The following is a 6,000-nucleotide window of genomic DNA, read 5'->3' as shown; positions in this document are numbered from 1 at the left end:
ACATCTACAAGGTTCAGACACAAGGGCTTATGTCATTGGATGCCTAAGTCGCATGTCCCTCTGCATATCAAATGGGGCCATGCGGTGAATATGTGGACACACGGTGTTATTCTGCATTTAAATAGGGCCAAATTTTTGTTCCAGCTCCAAAGTACTATTTCTGCTTTTAAATAGGGCCAAATCTGTGCTCTAGCTCGAAATTGATATTTCTGTTCTTATATAGGGCCAATTCTTTGCTCCAGCTCCAAAATGCTATTTCTGCTTTTAAATAGGACCAAATCTGTGCTCCAGCTCAAAAGTGCTATATCTGCATTTAAATAGTGCAAAATCTGTAGTCCAGCTAAAACTTCCTATTTCTGCCTCTAAATAGTGCAGAATTTATAGTCCGCCTCCAAATTGCTATTCCTGCATCTAAATAGTGCAAAATCTGCAGTCCAGTTCCAAATTGCTAATTCTGCATCTAACTAGGGCCAAATATGTGCTCCAATAAATACTGATTAATTATTCTGTGCTTCTACCTCAGTATCCAATCAGAGATGAAAAGAGTTGTATACTTGTGCAGGCCTTCAACACAAATAGTATTTTTTTTTAAACTTATTTAGTAAACAACCAAAATATAACAGGTATAAGTTGAAGAAATAGAAAGCATACACATACAAGAATACAATAAGAAGGAATCGCAACATGAATAGCATAATACAGCCTGATATCGAACCATTGCAAATTAATAGTGCTTCTATCCAGCATGAATAAGCTGTGGATCTGAAGTACCTGAAGAAGATAAAACAACTAAAAGAAGAACTAGAATAACAGGGTAACCTCTTCTGCCATTGGGCACCAACCTTAAAGCATTTGAAACAGACCCGAGTTCATTATTAACAGAATACATCTCATAGGCAGAGAAGGAAAAGAAGCAACATGATTAGGTGGATGTTGTCAGGGTGGAGGAGTTCCACATCTTCCAGACCTTAGCAAACTTTTCAGGACATCCTCTATTTTGGTATAAAATCCATTCAAATGGAACCATTGTATTGACTAGCTCTATCCAAGCACGAGTAGTTGGGTGAGAGTTGCCCATCCAATGTAACGCTATGAGTGTCCTAGCCATAAAAAGAGCCTGCCATAGCAAAATCTCAATGTGATGAGTCCAAGACCCCTCGTCCATAACTCCAAAAACACAGAGCAGTGGATCAATGGATATAGGGAAAGAGGTCAGGGAGGACAAAATTGAGAAAACCTCCAGTCAAAAGAAAGCGATCAATATACACTAGCATAGATAAAAGATCTTTAGAAAAAGTATTTCTAAAGATCCTTTACTGTATGCTAATCAGCGAGGGCACTAGTCCCCTGGGCGTTAGTCACCCCTGGCGGCCGAGAGGTGAGAGATCATCCTTTGACACTGCACATTCATTAGCATGTTAGCACGCCAGCAGGGGTGTACTAATATGTTAATGAGGGACGACTGGTCGGGGAACTAACACACAGGGGACTAGTCCCTGCACTCATTAGCATACGGTAAAAGATCTTTAGAAATACTTTTTCTATAGATCCCTTTATCTATGCTAGTGTAGACAGGGACAGTTAGACAGGCATTAGCAATATACACCCAGAACTGCTCGTGGTTCTGGGTGCATATTGGACCTGACAGGTTCCCTTTAAGTATTTATAAATACTTTCTAAATGAGATGTAGGACAGCCCTGAGCTGCAGGAATCTAAACACCTAGAGATGATATATATGTGTGGCGCCCTGGACAAGCCAGGTCGTCACAGAACAACACCAACACACCCCACACCCCGGTTAGGCACACCAAAGCCAAACATAAAATCCTTGTTGCCTTCCTCCAGGGGCTGATTTCCACACCAGGGGGTGGGCCAGGCGGTTGGTCCCGCCCACCGAGGAGTTCACAGTCCTGGAGGCGGAAAAAGGGTGGCAGATCAGTTGGAGAGATAGAGTTTGAAGTTTGAGGAGTGAAGTGGTAGAGGAGCAGACAGAAAGCGGTCCGGGTGTGTGGCCCGGACGGTACAGCAAGGTTGGCAGACGGGGGTGACCGTCTGCAGGAGAGGCCGATTGGAGCGAACCGAAAGAACCGTGGACGGGCGGTGGCCCGGCGGTACCGGACCGGCGAGCAAAGATAAATGCTTACAGACCCCGACAAGGCTAGGAGTCGCCGTCCAATTTGTCAAATCCGTTAGCGATGGGAACCTCCGGGGTTTCCCAGCAGCCAAGTCCTGATAGAAGGCGACAGCTCAAACCGTGAAGGGAAACACAGTCACCGCCAAGGCTAAAGTTCCCAGGGCCAGAGCCTGCGGGCAAAAGGGGCTCCTTCAGCACCCATTCAAGCTGGGGAGCGGGTTACCAGTGGGAACCCATTGGAACCGTACACACTACACAGGTGCAGGGAAAGGCAGTCACCATCAACCTGAGGAGAAACACCGCAGCCGTCTGTGGGACCCGTCCATCCAGCCGTTTGTTTTACCGGAGACTGTGTATTCGTTACTGGCTGAGTGAGTACCACCGTGCCGTGCGGCACAGCACTGCCCCCGCGACCCTGCACCTCACCAGGCCCCGTAACCCGCCTGCCATCCATCCTTACCCACCTCACCGGGCCCCGGGACAACCAACCCCTACCCACGGAGGGGAGAACCAACATCCAAGCTGCTCCCAGTCATCGGTCCCGGGATCCCCGTCCAGAGCAGCGGTGGTGTCACAACCTCACCACAACCGTGGGTGGCGTCACGGACAATAAATCCCCAAAACCAAACCCCTTTTCACTCACGGGCGAGGAACGCCGCTCGAGTCCCCGGGATCCGGCCCACCGCTCGAGCCACCACCAATCAGCAGTAGCAGCAGCAGCCGGACCCGAGCAGTGGGTGAGCGCAGCGTCCCCTCCTCCGCCCGCGACATATGGACTGGATCTAATCAAAGGACTTTAACCCCTTCACGACCATGGACGGATATATCAGTCATGGAGCGTGTCCTGTTAAGCCCCGCCCCCTGCCGCAGGCAGGCGGCGGCGGTCGGCACACATATCAGCTGTTTTCAACAACTGACATGTGTGCCTGCTAGCCGCGGGTGGAATCAATTCCACCCGCGGCCATTAACCCCTTAAATCTTGCTGCCAAAGTCTGGCAGCAAGATCTAAATGCGCGCGGCCATGTTTTTTACTTACCGCCGCCCCCACCGAAAGTCACGTGCGTGATCACGTGATATTGGTGGTTGCCATCGTAGCACAGGGTCATGTGATGATGCCTGCAGCTATGATGTTTCACTTTCGTTTTTCCTCGGCACGGAGCAGAGGGAAAAAGAAAGTGACTGTATCTGCTGTTTACAGCTGTATAGCTGTGATCAGCAGATAGATAATAGCGATCGGATTGCTGATCGCTATAGCCCCCTAGGGAGACTAGTAAAATAAAAAAAAGTAAAAAAAAAAGTTTTAAAAAATAAAAAAAAAAAAACCCTAAAAGTTCAAATCACCCCCCTTTCCCCCCATTGAAAATTAAAGGGTTAAAAAATAAATAAATATACACATATTTGGTATCGCCGCGTTCAGAAATGCCCGATCTATCAAAATATAAAATCAATTAATCTGATTGGTAAACGGCGTAGTGGCAAAAAAATTCCAAACGCCAAAATTACGTTTTTTGGTCGCCGCAAGTTTTACGCAAAATGCAATAACAGACGATCAAAACGTAGCATCTGCGTAAAAATGTTACCATTAGAAACGTCAGCTCGAGACGCAAAAAATAAGCTAACACTGAGCCATAGATCCCAAAAAATAACGCTACGTGTTTCAGAAAATGGCGCAAAACGTGCGCCACTTTTATTGGACAAACTTGTGAATTTTTTTTAACCCCTTAGATACAAGTAAACCTATACATGTTTGGTGCCCACAAACTCGCTCCGACCTCAGGCATCATACCCATACATCAGTTTTACCATATAGTGAACACCGTGAATAAAACATCCCAAAAACTATTGTGCCCTCACACTTTTTTTGCATTTTTTCCACATTTGGAATTTTTTTGCTGTTTTCCAGTACACCATATGGTAAAACTTATGATTTCATTTAAAAGTACAACTTGTCCCGCAAAAAACAAGCCCTCATATAGCAAGATTAACAGAAAAATAAAAAAGTTACGGCTCTCGGAAGAACGGGAGCAAAAAACAAAAACGCAAAAACGGAAAGTGCCCCGGGGCTGAAGGGGTTAACATTTTGCTCATATACATTACCTAAAGAGAGAATTCTGTGTGAGCTCCAAAATACGGACGATGGGTGGTCTGACAGTATGGGAAAGTTCATCTTCCGCCATAGGGGCATTTTAGCAACGGTATCAGAAAAGCGCACAAGCCTCTTTGCCTGTCTCCAATCTGATGCGCCAATTTAAGGAGGGGTAGTAGCATCTGTGTACGCAACTTATCTGTTTCCAGAGTTCCCGGATTATTACTTCAAAAAGTAACACTGGTCAGATATCAAAAATTTAGCCTAGTCTTCAAGACTTTAAAAATTGCTGCTACTTATGGATGGTATCTGAAAAAAGTGATTAAAATTATAGATCCTTGTAATCTAACTTACATCCATCTCTTTTACACTTATTCGTCTACACTGATATAAAGCCCCTTGTACATGGTAATGGGAAAGTTGGATCCTGATTATCACCAATGCAATCCGTGTTTGTGATGCAAAATGTCGTTTATAGATGTTGGCTGACAGCAGACAGAGTTGCGCGATAAGAATGAACTCGGGTGAACTTCACCCGACTTCATTGTCATGCCGCGGCTCTGTCTGTGTCACGTCCTGATTAGCGGTCACCTGTGCAGGATTCACCGGTGACCGCTAATCCCCTGAGTGACTGAAGTGAGCAGCCCTCTCTCATACTTACCGATCCCCGATCTCCGGGGTGGCGCAGCTCAGCTGTTATTAAAACTCCGGCAGCTTTAACTATTTTGAAAAAGCCGGACGCTCATTAATCAATCTCGTATTCCCTGCTTTCCCCGCCCACAGGCGCCTGTGATTAGTTAGAGTCAGACACGCCCCCCATGCTGAGTGACAGCTGTGTCACTGCACCCAATCACAGCAGCAGGTGGGCGTGTCTATACTGTGCAGTAAAATAAATAAATAAATAAATAATAGAAAAAAAACGGCGTGCGGTCCCCCACAATTTTAATACCAGCCAGATAAAGCCATACGGCTGAAGGCAGGTATTCTCAGGATGGGGAGCCCCACGTTATGGGGAGCCCCCCAGCCTAACAACATCAGTCAGCAGCCGCCCAAAATTGCCGCATACATTATATGCGACAGTTCTGGGACAGTACCCGGCTCTTCCCGATTTGCCCTGGTGCGTTGGCAATCAGGGTAATAAGGAGCTACCACTAATTCCTAGATTAATCATGGCAGGCGTGTCCCCAAGATACCTTCCATGAGTAATCTGTAAGTTACAGTAAATAAACACACACCAGAAAAAATCCTTTATTTGCAATAAAAAACACTAACAAGTACCCTCGTTCACCACTTTATTAAGCACGAAAAACCCCTCCATGTCCGCATATTCCACGGAGGTCCAGCGTTGCATCCAGCTCTGCTACTTGGAGGTGACAGGAGCTGCAGAAGACACCGCCGCTCCTGTCAGCTCCACGCAGCAACTGAAGACAGCCGCGCGATCAGCTGAGCTGTCACTGTCACAGCAAGTCACCTGTGAATACATCGCTGTCACTCGGGCGACTTGCTGTCACAGTTGGAGGATCCAGCGGTGGCCGCGAGTTACCTTAGTGACAGCTCAGCTGATCGCGCGGCTGTCTTCAGCTGCTGCGTGGAGCTGACAGGAGCGGCGGTGTCTTCTGCAGCTCCTGTCACCTCCATGTAGCAGAGCTGGATGCGACGCTGGACCTCCGTGGAATACGCGGACATGGAGGGGTTTTTCGTGCTTAATAAAGTGGTGAACGAGGGTACTTGTAGTGTTTTTTATTGCAAATAAAGGATTTTTTCTGGTGTGTGTTTATT

Source organism: Anomaloglossus baeobatrachus, chromosome 1, assembly GCF_048569485.1.
Source record: "Anomaloglossus baeobatrachus isolate aAnoBae1 chromosome 1, aAnoBae1.hap1, whole genome shotgun sequence".
NCBI lineage: Eukaryota > Metazoa > Chordata > Amphibia > Anura > Aromobatidae > Anomaloglossus > Anomaloglossus baeobatrachus.
This window is presented reverse-complemented; position numbering follows the sequence as displayed.